The 19,817-nt window shown below is 39.1% G+C and overlaps 1 pseudogene; it reads left to right on the forward strand.

The window, feature by feature from the left end:
- LOC117216182 overlaps positions 1 to 19,817 on the forward strand; it is an 87,520-nt pseudogene that overhangs the window by 42,027 nt on the left and 25,676 nt on the right.

The raw sequence follows: 19,817 nt of genomic DNA on the forward strand, positions 1-19,817 counted from the left end.
TGCAAGTGTGAAGTGGCTAAATTAACAACTTTTGCTAGTACTCACGACTAAGGATCAGAATTTATCAGAACTTAGCTAGGTTGCTATTGTTTCCTTGTAATGTCGGTGTAATTACAAATCACTTATCACCGCAACTATCTAAGTGGAATTAGCCAGTAAGATTGCCATCATGCATCATTTTCTTATTAGACAGAAACGTATAATCTACTTGTGTCTCGAGACGTTGGCAAGAAACTTTGATCTTAAGCGCAACTATCTATCATGCAAAACTTGTCTCAGCGACTGCTCAGTCTCTGACAAACCATCATAAAAGCTTAACTGATAGGATCAGCCGACTCTATTAATAAAGATAACAACGACAATTTATATCTTCGTATAAAGTATCTGAGCGTTTCATTCAATTTTATCATTTGATTACCATTTGAAAATCTTGAAACTTGAAATATCTCTTTTATTTCACTTTTCTTTGACTTTTCTATGCTGATAGAAAATTTTTATCATGGAAACAAATTCTTTCTATTTCACATGTTTAAGGTAAAAAAATATCGTTATACTTTAAACGATAAAATTGTATGTAGTACATTTTACGAATATCTAAATCTTCAGATTTATCTCTTAACTCGAATATTCTTAACAGCTTGTTAATAAGGTTTGCCTGTTTCAAACCTATTTTCTAATTCTTCGTTGTATTCCATTCAGAACGAATGTTTTCAATATTCCGTAATAATTCCAGAAGATCAAAGACTCAAATGCGGATATATTTAGTTTTCCTCTCAAAGCTTTCTTTTACAGAAATTCGCTGCCGTTGAAATTCTGTCACTGAAATTCTTCCAATATTCCACGAGAATTACAAAAAACCAGAACCAGTCATTGCGAAATGCGAACTTCTTTTCTAATTCGTCATTGTTTTTTATTACAAATTCTTTCGGCATTTCACAAGAATTATAAAGTAGCAAATGTGATAAAATTTACTTTTCCCTTCATATACTTTCTTTATACAGAGTGGTTGGTAACTGGTGGTACAAGCGGAAAGGGGGGTTCAAGGGGGTGATTCTACGCGAAAAAAGAAGTCGAAAATATAGAATAAAAATTCTCTTTTTCTTTTTAATTTTTTTTTAAATCTACAGTGAGATCCGTTATAACGAGGCGTGATAAAGTGCACGCGTACCGAGCGAAAATTCAAAGTCGATTTTCTCGAAAACAAAGTCTCAAACGAAAAATTTTTATTCTATATTTTCGACTTCTTTTTTCGTGTAGAATCACCCCCTTTCCACTTGTACCACCAGTTACCAATCACCCTGTATATACAGCGAAGGCAAAAGAAAGAAAGGAAAGGATGATAAACGGAGAAATGCAACTTTATATCTATCTATTTTTCGGCTTCATAGTCTAGAAAAAGGATTTGGCTTACATATTTCTAGTTTTCACTCATTCCTTTACAGGTGCTAGAGCATTCACCACAATACAAGACTCGTACCGTACTCCCTTCTCAAAACATATATCCCCTTCTTTCAATATTCCGCAAGAATTCTAGAAGGCCAAAAAGATAATCATCGCAAAATACAGTTTCCTGTGTTCGAATCTCTTTTCTAATTTTCTAACATCATCCATTCGAAACGAATTCTTTCAATGTCCTACGAGATTTTCTCAGAGTAAAGAGTCAAGCGTTGCGAAATGCGACCACTTTTCATTCAAATGATTATAATATTCTGCAAGGATTTCCAAAGGTCAGATCATCGAGCATGGTAAAACTTAATTTTCTCTTTTATAATAATTCGTCGCTATGTTTCGTTAGAAACGGAACATTCTTTGGATGTTTGAGATGTTTACCAAAATAAAAAGCGCAAAATTCACGAAAAACCCCTGTTCCTTTGAACCCCTGTTCTAATTCACCACCGTTTTATGGTTACCATTCGAAACAAACTCGCTAGGGGTTGCAGGAAACAGTAGTCAAGAGAAATGGTTTGATTTAAGGGGATTTCGTCTAAAGGAACCTGCACGTTCACGATTCTGATTACAAGGTGACAGTTTGCCGGAATTTCTCCCATGGGATATAAAGGGTTGGTTGGTTGAGATGGCAGGGACAAATGTGAACTTACCGTGGAAATGGAGACGAATTCATTAATGAAGTTATGCCCGGCTCATTATGTGATGCACGAAGCGGTTAGTTCCGGCCGAGTTAATTCACAAAAATTAAGAATTCGAGGAGGTAATTTATCGGGAAATTTCATCGAGTTTAACAACGCACTTTGAATTAAATTTTTGGTCTGGTGTTTCGTAAATCGTGGATGTAACGATGATTAAGTTTTCATTCATGCTATTGTGGTGTTTCGTTGCGCAGCTGTTGTTGACAACTTCGAGAACGGTGCAATTTCTTACTTTAAATTGTTGGAAAATTATGGAAGAGTTCTTCTTTTATCGCATAAGTAACGGAAATTCTTCTTTTCTTAATAAGGAAATTTATCGAGATTTGTGTCGTCACTGAAAATATTATTTTACACGTGAGAATATACGCTTCTTTTTAAATATTTGCCGCTCTTATTTTATTTTATTTACGTTTTTATTGGGTTCGATAAATTTTTAGACAATTTTTTAAATTTAGGAATACCTTTTTTTATTACGAACGAGATGCGAATTGTTTTCGGAATCTAGTCATATGGATTTATTTCTAAGTTACGTACGTTTTTTATGTCCTTTCATTTCCAATATTTTCCAGTCAATAGTTTTACAATTTGCAACAATAATTCGTTGCTCGTCGGTATTTTTGAGACTCGTGATTTAAAATATTTCTGTTAATTGGGTTTTATCAAGATAGAATCAAGAAATAATCAGTTTCGAAGAAATATTGTATAAAGTATGAATGATATTTGTCAAACGTAATACCAATTAATTATGATAATATGAATGTAGTACCAATGATTATTAATATCTGATATTAAGAGAAAAAGTCGTCTTTCTTGTTAACGAATAAATTCAATTATTGAAAAATAATTCATTTTGGGAACATCAAATTACTAAAGAATACTTGGAATTTTTTATCGAAATGAATTTCAATGAAACGAATTTAATTCCTTTTATTATCTTAATTGAAATACTTTCAAACATAATGAACGTTCATTATTGTTAAATTGACTAATTAGTTCATAATAAACCTTTAATTATCTTCGAATTAAACGTATTCGTGTTTCTACGTTTTATTATCTCTGAGTGCAGTAACATTAACTTTCAGTGATACGTATGAATATGAAATAAAAATTTGGTATGTGTAATTGAAGAAAACGTTTGGAAAATATTGTTTAAACAAACATCTTTGAACAGTCCTTGCACAAAGATATTGCAATTCCAAACTAATAAATCATTCTAATACCAAACTGATCTTTTGAAAAGCGATCACAGAAATCTTATTTTCTGTCTAAGAAGGATTCCAAAGCTAAAAACACGCTGAAAGGATCTGTAGATAGGATTTGAACTGATTGACGACCAGTAAAGCCTTCGTAGTAAAGGATCACAGAGGAAAAGATTTAATTTCTGAAACGTGACCTACATTTCTTTTCTGTATGATTCCACTACTACATTGGAATATAAAGTATAGTATGCTAGACTACGGATATTTATGCAAATTCATATTTTTATGGAAGTAATTAAAAAAATGGAACGTAGGAAATTGTTTTACGTACTAAATATTATAACGAGTACTATATTGCGGATATCTTATATGTTTTTGCATATTACATGCATTCTGTGCATTTTTGCACCTTCAAATTTCCCATAAATTATAAAATTTTACATTCATAACTAAAAGCTGAACAAGACGCTAGTATACATGAAAAATTTAAAACCTACATGTTTGATACCATTGAAAATACGAGATCCGTAGTCTCGTTATACGTACATACATATGTATATTCCCAAGAAAAAAGTAAATAGAAATCGCATTAAACGCTTTTACTCTTTTACCATCATTCGCTATTACCATTTTCCCGGTTTAATTTCTTCTTCGGTATTAGATTGATACAGTGATAAGAAATCAATATGTACGATGAAAAGATAACTAGATAATTTCGTAAATTTCTTTCATAAAAATATGAAATTTTTGTACACACAAAGTTACGACTTTTGAAAAGCAACGGCGAACAGATCTAAAAACAACGGAAGACTAAGGAATCGTTCGACTTTTAACTGCAATTTTGGTTTACGCAAACTTCTCTATTTAGGAACTTTCATCAACGAAGATTAACTTGGAAAACTGTTTCGCGAATGAATAAAAATGGAAAACAATAGCGCGCGCAGAAGCGAAAGGAGGTCTCTTTTTCTTTAGTTCCGTAGAGTTTCTGGCGGAATACGCGGAGGGCATCGTAAAAGTCTTTCAATGCGGTCGCAAGAAATTCTGAATTAGTTTCGTTCGAGTCTTTTAACACGAGCTTTCTTATGGCGAAGGGATAGCTCATTTTTTGGTACCTGTGTCGAGTGTCCGTTCGTTTTTCGACGAGGCAAGGATAAAGAGACGCGATGTACTTTAGGAAAGCTAACGCTTTCATTCCCTTGCCTTCATCTCAGTGCAAAGATTTCACGCGTTTTTTCTTTTCTATCGCTACTGAATCCGTTTCACATTACGTCCGCTTTTTACTAGCGATATTTGAACCGCGTTTCTACCACTGTGCGCTCTCTCCTTTTCTCCTAATAATTTTGCGAATCAGGGAATTTTTCGTCGTATTTTCTTACCGGTTAAGGCATTGTTCCGATTTATGTTTATTTTATAATTGACCGAATTGCATGTACAAACGATTTGATTCCTTGTGAAAAAGTATGGAGAAAATATAGAATAAAATATTTTTCATATAACGCTTCATTTTTGAGAAAACTGAATTTGATTATTTTGTTGAGCATATCATTATTCTTATTATCATTCTTATATCATTCACTATTTTCTCAGGAAAAAGTATATCTAGATTTTTTTCCAGATCTTTGGTCAACTCAGTTTCTTGCACTGTTTCTTCAGTTATTGTGCCAATTCTTCCGTAATGGTCCTACAAAAACTGAGTCGTACGTGAAAGTTTAGCCGAGTATTATTCATATTTTCCTCGGTCCGGACGAACTTCTAACAAGATCCTCCGCGAACTCTCTGCGATTCTACTAAGTTTTTACGATGGCCCCGTTGCACTAGATGTGAGGAAAATTGTAATTTCTCTTTATTGTCTCGGTATTTTCATTACGCTTCAGCGAAATAGCCTGAACATCGGAAAATTCGTTAACTACCCTCTCAGGATTTCCATCATTATCGTATTTTCATTCTTCTGTCTCCTTTTTTTTCTAGTTTTCGTTGTAGTTCATCTGGACGTGACGTTTCCCTGGCCAAGTTTCACCGACGTCGTTATAAGTTCAGAAAATTGTTAGAAGAGTAACATTCCATAAAAAATTTACTCTCGTGGCCAAAGTACCCTTTTCACTTTTGTGGAACACAGCGTTCGTTTTTATAAGTGTCTCATTACCGGTTAACTTTGTGCACTTTTCACGAGAGTTTGTTTCCCTTCCGTGCACGTATATGTGCAGCGCTTTTTTTTCATTTTGAATCGTAGCAAAGAAGATAGGGGACGCGTACAAACATTTTGACTGCTCATGTCTATCGTTATTTATATGGTTATTTACATTTCTTCTTATGGTTATTTAAATTTCTCTCTTCGCGTTTAGAAGCACGTCAAACGATAATTTTGTCTAGAAAGTGATTGGTATGGAATTAATGAGGACGACCACTGAGAAATGTTTTTGTTGGAAATTCATTTCATTTTCTTTGCTTTTAGTCAGGATTGCGTGTCAAGTAAAGTAGAAAATTTATATGTACATATTTATGAAAACGAGATATACAAGGTGTCCCATGATTTAACAATCGAATTTTGTTATACAGGGTGGTTGGTAACTGGTGGTACAAGCGGAAAGGGGGTGATTCTACGCGAAAAAAGAAGTGTCGAAAATATGGAATAAAAATTTTTTTTTATTTTTTTTTTAAATTTTCCATCGAGACAACGATCTACAATGAGATCCCTTATAACGTACTGCACGCGAACCGAGCGAAAATTTAAAGTCGATTTTCTCGAAAACAAAGCCTCAAACGAAAAATTTTTATTCTATATTTTCTATTCTATATATTCTATATTTTCTATTATTCTATATTTTGAGGTTGACCATCTTGGTCATCAGCTGTAAAACACGTGTCCGTTGTAGCAACACTGAAGACCAGAGTTTTCTTATACCAGAGTATAAGGACAACTTGATGAACATAATGAGTCAACAACTAGAAAATACTCGGCGGGTTCGCTAGCTACGCTCGTAAAGGGCGTATGCGGTAGTAAGATGTCGCGAGTTCGAGACCACTCCTGGACAAGCCAAGGTGGAAAACCAAATATCATCTTAGAACGGTATATACAACGGGCAAGTGGGGACCCCCCTTGCCTATAATGTTGTAATACTTTCTATGAGTGTTTGGGAAGTACCCCCGGAGATACGGTCACTCGTACACCTTAGGCCCGCCCGTGGGGTTTTAGCCGATAAAAATCCGCCGGCACCTTTGTCCCGTCCCGTGCGATGAGATAAGGTGTCGGTGAAGATTTCCCCACGTAAAAAAAGAGGTTTTTTTTCTTTTTTTTTTAATTTTTCCATCGAGACAACGATCTACAGTGAGATCCGTTATAACGGGACGTGATAAAGTGCACGCGTACCGAGCGAAAATTTAAAGTCGATTTTCTCGAAAACAAAGCCTCAAACGAAAAATATTTATTCTATATTTTCGACTTCTTTTTTCGCCTAGAATCACCCCCTTTCCGCTTGTACCACCAGTAACCAACCACCCTGTATAATTTTCTGCGAAAAAATATTTAAGAAACACGATATGTACGTGTTAAAGTATTATTATACTTACAATGGATTAACCGCGCTATTAAATGAGATCGGAAACGCAGACCATCACGGAAGTTAGCTAAATTTCAGAAATTACACGTACTCATTAAAATTCAGATGTGAACGAATGCAAGGATAACAAGGGAGGTTGTGAACATAAATGCGTGAACACGCCGGGATCCTTTCGTTGTGAGTGTCCGAAAGGGATGAAACTAGACGAAGACAGGTTCACATGCAAGGGTGAGTTATTTGCACCTGGATATACATCCTCCGTGAAAGAAAAATATCGTTCTGTCTCTCTCTGCCCTTCTCTTTGAAAAAGCAACAAGTGTAAACATTGCGAAAAAGCCTACGCTGTTTCATCCATGACTATAGCTGGAATTTCGATCGTGTTTCCTATTTGCTTAGAAATGTTATCAATTCGTTTCTTTTTTAATGTTTTGCTTAATTTAAATTGTTTAATTTGTTTTTATTTTAGTATCCTTTGTATCGGATAATTCATTTCGAATGTTCTTTTATGTCACTATGTTCTTAAAATTTACGTTTTAAGAATTTATGTAATTGAAAGTACTACGCAAAAACTGGTGTAAATAATATTTTAATGAATATTGTATTACAATTTTCTGATAGTTCGATAGAATTTATTAGAATAGATAACGTAAAGTAATATGCAAGAAAAATTGGACGAAGGTGTTTACATGATGGAAATTTCAAAAGTAATTAACTAAATACAAATTGTCACAAATAAAAAATGTATTTACACCACTTGTTACGCCGGGCCTCTCTGCCTGGCCCAGGTCACATACCGCGGGCCAGACGGACACCAGATGTCCGCTTTTCCGTACGGCGTACCCTCAATATCCTTAAGCACCCGTCATAAACCCGAGTCACTTGCCTGCTAAGGTCCTTCAAAACAAACAAACATCTGTAATGAGTACGTGTAATTTCTGAAATTTAGCTAACTTCCGTGATGGTCTGCGTTTCCGATCTCATTTAATAGCGCGGTTAATCCATTGTAAGTATAATAATACTTTAACACGTACATATCGTGTTTCTTAAATATTTTTTCACAGAAAATTATACAGGGTGGTTGGTTACTGGTGGTACAAGCGGAAAGAGGGTGATTCTAGGCGAAAAAAGAAGTCGAAGATATAGAATAAATATTTTTCGTTTGAGGCTTTGTTTTCGAGAAAATCGACTTTGAATATTCGCTCGGTACGCGTGCACTTTATCACGTCTCGTTATAACGGATCTCACTGTAGATCGTTGTCTGGATGGAAAAATTTAAAAAAGAAAAAGAAAATTAAAAAAAAAATTTTTTTTCTATATCTTCGACTTCTTTTTTCGCGTAAAATCACCCCCTTTCCGCTTGTACCACCAGTTACCAACCACTCTGTATGTATTCTACAAATTTAACTAAGAAAACAATATTATATAAGGCATACGCAGGTTCACAAAAGTGTTCGAACACTTGTAGCTTATGATAATTTTATGAACATATTCTGCACGTTATAGGAAACGTTTTTAAATTTCATTGACACTGTCACGAGATTCGACTATCGAGATGATATTGATAAAGTTTGCGATCAATTCGGAAATATACATGTAGTCGTACGATTATATATATTCGATTATGTTGATTAGTTATCGAGCTTAGTTTCTTTTTTCATTTTATCTTATTTTATTTTTTTTTTTGTTTTACGATAAGACCGTTATTGTATGTGACGGACGGTTTGTTGAAATTTATGTTTTAAATTTTCCAGTTGCTGAATTATGTAAATGAATTGTACAGTCCAATTGATTGAACGTATCAGAATATGCTCACGATTCGGTAACTAGTCGAATATATTTGTCATCTATAAATACGATGAGTTGTGCATTCACCATGCAACAACAAACGGAATTTTATATTTGTCCAAACAGCGAGTCACAGCATAACGTAATTAGTACTCTGCAATTAAATGAAGCATTATACCTGCAAATATGTCGCGGAATATTTGATAAAGTGAAACATAAATCACAGTAAAAAAATTACTGCGAACGAAAAACAAACAGGAGTGCGGTGCGTGTTTTTCTCTATGAATAATCTAGTTCTCTGGAAAAGAAAGTGTTCTTCTAGTTAAAATTGAAATAAATGTATTTGGATATCTGTAATTTATAATTATGAATTGTAATGGAATATGGAAATATAAACAATGAATTTGATTATATTATGTAAACAATACTATATATTATTATATTATACATTATTATTTTCATACTTTTAGTTGCAAAATACTGATTTTATTGCACTACATTTCTTTTTATTAAACTCTAATTTCGTAAGAATAACTAAATAATTCAAACATAATTTACATATGTAAATGTGTTTGTTACGCATGTATCGTGTGTTACTAATATCGTTGCTAATTGTTTCAATAAGCTTGCGATAACTTATCGTGTGGTAACGTAACATATTCCTATTATTGACAGCTAATACAACATGCTGTTAATTAATATACTAGTAACTACCAACAATGAAACAATGAAAACAATGAGTTGAGAACAAAGCTAACAGAGAAAAGATGAAAGCGTTGAAAAGTAGATTTTAATTTGAAGACAGAAACTATTACAGGAAGAAAATGATCTGTGCACAATTCCGATGAAATTTAAAACCGTATAAAATTTTTGTATTTCGTATATACACAGGTGTCATTGTGTACATGACACTCTGCATTTTGACTTTTAGATTAGTTGGTGGATAATAGCCTCTAGTGACTAATGGTCGTTCGCCATCAATGTCGAAAGCACGTGTGCCAAATCAAAGAGTTACAAGCTTAATGCTACTTACTATATAATTTTCTGTGCCTTTTGTGACTGTAATATAAATGAACAATGCATGTAGGTGTGTAATTTCAAATTATTTATTCGCTCATTTTTGTTCGAGGCGTTGCATTCGAAAGATCTGAATCAGAGTATATAAGGTTTCAATGATATTGACGATGAGGTAAGTTAAACTTACAAAAGATACTGTTACAATTTTATTTTATTACACCCTGACATTAGGTTTTGTATAAAAACGTATATTGTTACGCCGATTCTATAGTCGTGAGTGGACTGTAAATATTTATGCAAATTCATACTTTTATGAATATCATTAAAAAAGATGGAAGTGTTTAATACGATTTTAAACATGATATATTTCGGTTTTATCGATATATAAAAATAACATACGAAAATATATAAAAATGTAATATATAAAATTTGAACGTTTTAAAGTAGTTCTATAGTTATGAGACGAAGTGCAAAAATGAAATATGAAATGAAATATGCAGAAACTGTATGAGATATTCTTATCGTTAGACAATATCGAGCAATGGAGTTATGTAATAGCGATTTTCGTTCTCCAATACATTTTCTTCCGTCAACTGCTATATGGCTGTGTTGGATCGATGTCTACCATATGCGCACACGGGTCTCATGAAGTAGTATAAAAAGCTGTCTAGCTCAGCCGAGAGTTCTCAGATTTGCCTCCAAGTTCCACAATGAATAACGCATAACGTGAAGCGTTACAAATTGTTTCAGACTTGACTAGAAAACTGCATTGAATTTTCTTACGACGAAGATTAATTATAGCTCGCTATTTTTGCGCCTTGATATGTACACGTACATGCTTATCTCTGTGAAAGAAACGAGCCAGTTAAAATTTACGTGGCTTCAAAGAAGACAGATACGCCGAACAAGGTGCTGAAAACATTTGAATCTTGAAAAGTTAATAAATCTTGCATCCTTTTGAAACAAATGTATCCATTTTTTAATTACAGTTTAGTTATTACCAAAACTGTCTGTGAATAGGTGCCTCACAACTTTTAAAAGCAACGGAATTATCACTTTTTAAAATGATTTATTTACTTCATTTTATACTACGTCATTTATTAATTATAATAATGTGAGAGAGATAACAATATGTTAGTTTCAAAAGACAATATCTCACATGCACCGATCTAACGAATCTAACTCCTCATTTCTTGCACCAAATTCATATTTCTAATATTAAACTAAATCCTCTCATATATTCTTTTCACATTCAAGAGATATCAGCTCGCAGCAAGAATACGCACAGCCAACAATAGAAATCCTATGGGACAAAATCACGGGGTATTGTATCGATTCGCCACAGAGTTATCCGAGGATCCGGATAAGGTGGACGAGAAGGGACGTTTCATTGCTTGTTCATTTTGTCGGCGCGTCATTATCACGCGGATAGTTCTTGTAGTATAGCATATCGCGACCGTAGGTCGTGAAAGGGACGGAAGTCGAGCACTCTTGGCGGTCATTGAAAGCGCTCGAGGCAATCGCAATCTGGCCGACCCTTGTACGTCTATTTCGGTCAATTTAACGCCACCGGGTGGACAATTGACCGGCCGGTCGGTGGTTGACTAGCGAAAGAATGCAGACACGTTCACGAGGAGTGGTTGTATGCGAATGAAAGGGGCCTTCCGTCGTTTTCCCTCGACTACCCAGACGATGAAAGGTCAGACACGTTATCAGGCGCGAGTACACTCGCGTGGTGAAACTTGAACTTTGCGGAATGTCGATCGATACCAGTCGGTACCACGATAGGGAGGAAACGCTTGTTACTGCTAGAATAACGCAGGCCAATGTGGTATCCCATATCGTCAGAAATTTCTCTTTCAATTTTACAAACGATATAGTGACTGCTCTTCCGTTACGCGTTTATGGAATTAGATTTCTTAAGTTAAGATATCAGACCGGTCGTAAAGAGTCGGAAGTTTTTGATAAAATTTGCTATCATAACCAACGATTATTTCTAAATTCATTTGTTATATCGATACTTGTCAAGGTACACTATCTTCTATTATTCCATTATCCTTTATATTACCCTATTTGCAATTTTGATTTAGTTAGTTGGTATCGACTTATAAGCTTCTCTAATGTATTTTTACTAAATAATAAATGCAAACTTCAAAATACCATATAAATACAAAAAATCAATAATTTTTAGTAACTTAAAAATGTACTTTTCGATTTTACTAAACGCTTACGATAATCACAAACAGTGGTATCTCACCACCTCGATTAAAATATTCTCAGGCAATGCACACATCAGTAAACTAACGATTAATTACTATCTAGTTGAAACAAATGGCTTCCAGTCAATAACACGTCACCGTGTATAATATGATCCATCGTATAAACTCAGGCCTTCTATGTGCGTTTATTGCAGCGCATCTGTAAACTGAGCACGCCACAGTCGGTTTTGAAAATTTTAAATCGTGATCGTGAGCAGATGGAAAAAGAAATGGTATTCCATTCGCGTACTCTCCGAGCGTTTAGTTTCGCCCTTGTGTTGTAGCTCGTGTTCTGTTGCTTCTCATGCATAAAATGTAAAATAATTCTGCATTTGTTTGTGTAGATATCAATGAATGTACGGTCGACAATGGTGGATGCATGGAAGTTTGCGAGAACACAGACGGAAGCTTCTTCTGCGCTTGCGACGGGGACGAGAAAGCTCTGTCGTCGGATGGCAAATCCTGCGTGGGTAAGTTTCTTGTCTTATATTGAGCGTTTCATAACTGTCGCTTGATTAAGCATTTTGTAAAAACGTTTATCATTAATCGTCTCTGTATACAAAAATTAATTTTGCGTGCGCACAGGAAGCAAGTATAACGATATTTTTTTAAATATGACACATGGACTGTGGATGTTTAATCTTTAATACATAAAATAAGGATAATATATGAAATGGAGGATATCGTATCTCTAAAACACTAGGAACAACGCTCTTATTATATTAAGAAGAGCGTTGCAATTATAAATCGAAATGTTATCGTGTATTATCAATTACCATTAAAATTGAAATTATATATTGTTACGCCGCGCGACTCTCTGCCTGGCCCAGATCACACACCGCGGGCCAGACGGACACCAGAGGTCCGCTCTTCCGTACGGCGTACCCTCAATAGCCTTAAGCACCGTCCATAAATCATAGATTTCTTAGAAAAGATCCTTTAAACAAAACAAACATCTGGTCCCGAGGAGTTGCTAAACACTATTGTCTACCACGGCAGGACAAGGGAAAGTTGTTTTTTTTGTCACGCACGCGGCAACTTTCCCCCCATTAATCACTTTCTCTCGAGGGCAGTTAAGACCCTTCGTTTAACCAATTAAAAACGAAGCCTATTCCCTCACTCTCCTAAATAACATCGGCTTCAACAAATCCGATGGTCCCGTGCGCTGGAGGGACCGATCCTTAGCCTTCCACCGAGACAGCATCGTCTCCCAAGGGCACTGATTTCACATCCTTCGAACGGTCAACATCCTTCGAGCGGGTATATACACCCGCAGATCAGTCACTCACTCATCTCGTACATACGCACCAGTGTAACTATCCTCGTTATAAGTTGTGGAATAAACGGTGAAATATAACTTACTATACTGTGTCATATTCATTCAACCACCTCTGTTATCTTAACCAAAACAGGGGAACGACTACTTCGCGGCGTCGATTCACCGAATCGTAGCGAGAATTTACGCCTCTCGCTGACGCGTTTTCCTCGCGACCGCGTCTCTCCGCGATCGGTCGTAACATTTGGTCCTTCGAGCCGGATCATCAGTGGCAGTGGATAGTTTTGTCACCCATCCGGTCGAAACATTTGGTCCTTCGAGCCGGATTCAGTGACAAGTGAAAAGTGTGGACACGTAACCGGTCGAATCATTCGATCCTCAAAGCCGCATCACGCGTCAAGTGAAAAGCGCATACCAGTGACACCCACTATCATACAGTGCCACGTGAATCCAACATAACCAGCAGCGGAAGCGTTACCCCCCCAGCGAGGTCAGTAACGTCAAGGATCGTCACCCTTGAAGAGGTATTATTCGGTGGTTAAAACGCAACCACGCAACCACGCAACCTCCTGCCGCAACTGGACAATCTTCAACAGAAGTAAGTTATAACCATTCCACTCTCAATTATCTAACAAATAATGGCCACCGGAAACGAGCTTACCGCCTTGCGTCGACGCCGGGGTTATTGCATCGGCCACTTTACACGCTTATCGAAAAAACTAGGCGAAATTGAACAATCCGGCTGTCCGCGAGAGAACGAGCTAATTCAAATCAAAAATCGTCTGGAAACATACGAGACGGAGCTCCGCGCCATCCAAAACGAGATTGTAAGCATAGATGAGGAAGAGATCGAGCGCGGCCTCGAGATAGCCGACGAGTACGAGAAATTAGAACTCCGAGTAATTACTCAACTGAGCAATCTACGACTAATTACGACGTCACAATCGACAAACGACGAATCAGCTGCCGGTCGCGAGTCTGCTTCGCTGAAACTGCCGGAGATTCGAATACCCACATTTGATGGTACGCTCGAGAATTGGCAGTCATTTTACGATTCCTTCTCGTCAACGATAGATCAAAACGAACAACTAACACCAGTCCAAAAATTCTATCACCTCCGATCAGCCTTGACTGGGAGGGCCGCGCGAAGTATACAATCGCTAGCCATCACCGAGTCAAACTATGCCATCGCTGTTGACGTACTCAAGGAAAAATTCGACTGCCACCGTCAAATCTGCATGCGCCACCTCGACTTGCTTTTGGACTATCCAAAAATAGTTAAAGAGACACCCGAAGCCATAGACGACTTTCTCGAGACGTTCAAGATAAACATCCAAGCGTTAGAGAACCTCGGTGACCCAATCACATCCGACACCGTTCTTCTCAAATTACTTACATCAAAGTTACCCCCAGCCATCATTCGCAAATGGCAACGCACCTTACCAGACAAGAAGTTACCGTCATACAAGCACCTAATAGACTTCTTGCAAACAAGGACAAACGGCGATCAAACGAACGCTCCAACACCAATGGGAAAAGGGGATACCTACCAACACACTCGTCACCGACAAAACGCACGACATGAACGAACAAACATTACAGATTGGATGTGGATGTGTCCGACCTGCAAAGGATCTCACGAACTCAGATATTGCAAGGTTTTTAAGGCCAAATCGGCTACAAAACGCCTCGAAGTTGTAAAACGGGCATCGCTCTGTATAAATTGCTTAGGCAGAGGCCATTCACTCAGTGCACATCCGGTTCATGTCACATGTGCGGGCAACGCCATCACACAAATTTACACCGAGCGCTCACTCAGGTCAGTCCACGGATTTCAAGCGATCGGGCCTCAAGCGATCGGTATTCAAGCGGTGGGTCAACGAGCGGTGGGTCAACGAGCGGTCGGTCAACGAGCGGTCGGTTAACGAGCGGTCGGTCGTCTGGAGATCGATCGTCGGGCGGTCGTTCGCCGCACAACCGATCCTCTAAGGGACGGTCTCCACCTGGGTCATCGCAACAGCACTTTACACATCGATCGAGACGCACAACCGAATTTTCGCGGAGATCTACCCAGTCGACTCCAAAAGACCGAGAATCTCATCCTCCACATGAATCTCGAGCATCGTGGAACAAAGGCACCGACCGAAGCTCATCGCCCAAACACCAATCGAAGACGAGGAAGAATTAAACAAAAAAACCTGCGCATTCCTAGCCGCTCTACGCCGATTCAGCCCTCGGCGAGGATACTGCGCGAAAATCATCACGGACAACGGCCTCAACTCCGTCAAGGCCAACAGAGGGCTGCTGAAAATTCGGACCTTACGAACCCAAGAGAAGGGGCACAAGTTTTCTCGACGACCAGCAGATAAAAGGGATTTTCAACCCTTCAAATTCTCCATCCCGTATCACCCAATCCGAGTGATCTCCCTATCCTCATTCCCGGTCACTTCCCAATAGGTGACGCACTAACGAGTTTACGGGAGCGTGATTTCAGGCCAGCTTTACCATGCCGGCATCCAGTTGGCAGCGTATCCACCCGATCAAGCACCACTTCAGGAGCTGAGGGAATCATAAGGAACGCTACCGTGCACACGGCAAGTCACGGTCACGACATCCAACGGTCATTCTCCACCGAGGGTCATTACTAAGAGAATGCGATTCGAGCGGGTCATCGGGGGGAGTCCAGCCTCCCAGGCAACTTCAAACCGCCGCACCGCGCTTGATGAATCTTCACCAAGCATCACCGACGTCCCCTTCGACGATCCCTCCTGGGCCGAGGTGTTTAACGACACTTCCAGAAGCAAGATTCACGTCACTTCTTGGGTCGTGAATTTCACCTGGAAATCGCTCGGCATCGGCGAGGAAGACGGCGATCCAGACTACAAAGGGGACAACGTGCCATCCAGGCAACGGGCCTTCGACCGTATCTTCGAAGTCACCCTGGTAACAACGGCCTCATCCAGACTACCACAAGTCATACGGCAACGAGCATCTTGGAACGACGTGCCACGCAGCGCGTCTTTTTTTTTTTTTTTTTTTTCGTGAAGGAAACCTTCATAGGCACCCCGCGCCCCTCCGGGGAGAGGGCGCTGGGTAGTGCCGGATTCTTACCGGCTAAAACCTCCACGGTGGCCTGTCCTGACGCCTGAGTCGAGATGCACCCGGGATCTCTCCCGAATTACTCCGGTTGCCCCCGGGCGTCTATCTCTCCTTCTTTGTCGAAGGGAGGCGTCCTGCTCTTCTTGGACCGCTGGGGGGGAACCACGCCCCCCAGCGCCTCGCTCCTGCTGCGTCATCCTGGGACCCCGTCCCCTGACGCCTCTTCCTGGTTCGACGTGGTCCTGGCAGGCGTGGAGCCCACTAACTTCTCCGAAAATTCTCCGCACCGGATCGGCGCACTGGCAGGTGCCGCGGACACCGCCAGCTGTCATCCGTCTATGAGAGAATATCAGATCCGTCGGGATGCTCACAGGACTACTCCGTGGGGGCCACCAACTTCTCCGAAATTTCCGCACCGGATCGGCGAACTGGCTAGTGTCGCGGGCACCGGCCAGCCGCCACCCGACTATAAGAAATATCAGATCCATCGGCGTTTTCCCAGGGCAGTCCTGTGTCTCGGGGGCTTCTGCCTGCCTCGTGCTCCTTGGATGGTCCCGGAAAAAATGGCTTCGGTGCGCCTCCTTCCTTCTTTCGTCAACGCCTCACGGAGCGGTCACCCATCCTAGACCGCTCCGTGACCGCTGCTGCTTAACTTTCGTGATCGGCCGGGAACGAGTGTTTCCAGCGCGGCTAACGGCGTTGACACGCAGCGCGTCCTACCAACGAGCCAACCCGATCACGCAGAATAAGGACAATCAGCAATCAACAAGGAGTCGGGCGGCTGCTCCAATTAACTCCACCTTTAATGAAATTTTGATCGGTACCCTCTCAACGGGGGGAGGATGTTACGCCGCGCGACTCTCTGCCTGGCCCAGGTCACACACCGCGGGCCAGACGGACACCAGAGGTCCGCTCTTCCGTACGGCGTACCCTCAATAGCCTTAAGCACCGTCCATAAATCATAGATTTCTTAGAAAAGGTCCTTTAAACAAAACAAACATCTGGTCCCGAGGAGTTGCTAAACACTATTGTCTACCACGGCAGGATAAGGGAAAGTTGTTTTTTTTGTCACGCACGCGGCAACTTTCCCCCCATTAATCACTTTCTCTCGAGGGCAGTTAAGACCCTTCGTTTAACCAATTAAAAACGAAGCCTATTCCCTCACTCTCCTAAATAACATCGGCTCCAACAAATCCGATGGTCCCGTGCGCTGGAGGGACCGATCCTTAGCCTTCCACCGAGACAGCATCATCTCCCAAGGGCACTGATTTCACATCCTTCGAACGGTCAACATCCTTCGAGCGGGTATACACACCCGCAGATCAGTCACTCACTCATCTCGTACATACGCACCAGTGTAACTATCCTCGTTATAAGTTGTGGAATAAACGGTGAAATATAACTTACTATACTGTGTCATATTCATTCAACCACCTCTGTTATCTTAACCGAAACAGGGGAACGACTACTTCGCGGCGTCGATTCACCGAATCGTAGCGAGAATTTACGCCTCTCGCTGACGCGTTTTCCTCGCGACCGCGTCTCTCCGCGATCGGTCGTAACATATATATGTGTCGGAGATGAAAGAACATCGGGATTTCCCGTCTGGAATGTTGGGAAAAACTCTAATACCCTAGTCCTGACTTTTACTATAGCTACGCTGAAGTAATAAAAATAAGAAATAGTTTTAATGTTCCAATCTGGCTTTATGACGATGGGTTCGGGCTCGAAGTGACATAGCGGGTCACTGGACGTAGCCACGGTCAGGGACGTGTACCTGACACAGGTAGGGAATGATTATATGGCTCTCCTTAAAAACAAAGATTGACCCGAGAAGTGGGGACAGGAATATATAAGGGCAGTTTCATTTGGATTACGAATTAGTTAGTTAGTTAGTCGTTGGGCGAATTGCTGATTGAGTTATCGAGAGAGTTATCCGAATCGTGTATTAAGTTGGCACTCGTCATCCCGTGGACCGTGGATTAGTTATCGAACCTGAATTCGTTGTCACCTGACTCCGACATATGTAAATGTTATTTATAATTACGACGCGTAACATATGTACAGATTTTTCACATCGCTAATATATATTTCGACATTCAGAGCCCAAAATTTTTATGTCCAAGTATCTTTTATCAAAAGATGATGCATCTATTAATCAAGAAACGTCCCTTCTATCATTGCTTACCATGTTCTGCTCCATCGACCAACAGTTTTGTAGCAGCTTGTACACGGCTCGTCCCTTGAAACGTTCCCTTTTCTTTGGAGAGAAGTTTCGGATCTTCTCCTTTTCATTCGACTCCTTGTCCCATCCTCTAGGATCATACATCATTCGCGCGTCTGGGAAACGCAATATGTTCCAGTGACACGGGGGAAATTTCTTGGCTGCGTCGTAATAATGCTATCGTGGACACGCGCGCGAACGTTTCTGCGACAAGCAACGTTTTTGCGATTAATACTTACGACTGAGTAATAAGTTCTCTTTGCTAGACAGACGTATTCACGGGACAACGACAAATTCGTCCACGTTTCTTGCAGTCGGATTCATGCCTCGAACCCTTCATTTCTCTAGCTTCGTATTATGCATGGCGAACTTTGTCTATTTTTTTTTCTTGTCACTCTTTGTCGATCCACTTTTCCGCATATTGCTACTGGTAGTTTTCCCAGGAACCTATCTAGATGGTATTGAATGTTGTGCCTCTAGGAAATTCTTTAGGCGATTAGTTTTTGGCGTTTTATCGAGTGCTCTGTCCACGCGAGAGTTTCTTGATTTTTATTTTAGTTTTTTATTGAACTCATTAAGAGAGTATCTTTTTTTATTTAAACGAAATAAGCACTATTTTTCTATTTAACTCATTCCACCTGCAATTTTATTGTAGTCGATCTATATTATTGAATTCTGTACTTTAAATATCGCAATTATGAAAGGGAATTCTGAGAAGTTGTCTGATATTTCTTCTTTCACATAAATTCTACAATTTTATAATATTCGAGGAAATTGAAATATTTACAACACTCATAACTGTCATAAATTATACTTAAAAGTAGGTAAAGTATTTTTATATCTTTGACCTTTATATTGAATTCTTCTAAAATATCTATTATCTTCAACTTTTTCGAGTGTATGTTAAGTCACAGGTGGTGAATAGCAGTTGGCGAGAGAAAAACTCCGTTAAACTAAAAATTAACTATAGAATATAAAAACGGTTTCTTACCACTACTTTTCGTTTTCATCTTTCAACCCAACAATAAAATTAATATAAGATGCACAAATAAATTCATAGTATACATTGAATTATTGTACGTGGATATATAATGGATTCATTATACTGAAAAAATTAAATCAATATTATAGAACAGCAAGAACCGATCTTTACGATTTTTCTTCAAGTGTAATTAAATTCTTTGTGAAATCTGTTTCTATCGCTATCTACAACAATATATTAGAGATCGTAAAAAGTTCTTGTCGCAAGGAATAG

Source organism: Bombus bifarius, unplaced genomic scaffold, assembly GCF_011952205.1.
Source record: "Bombus bifarius isolate JDL3187 unplaced genomic scaffold, Bbif_JDL3187 scf7180000010252, whole genome shotgun sequence".
Lineage (NCBI taxonomy): Eukaryota > Metazoa > Arthropoda > Insecta > Hymenoptera > Apidae > Bombus > Bombus bifarius.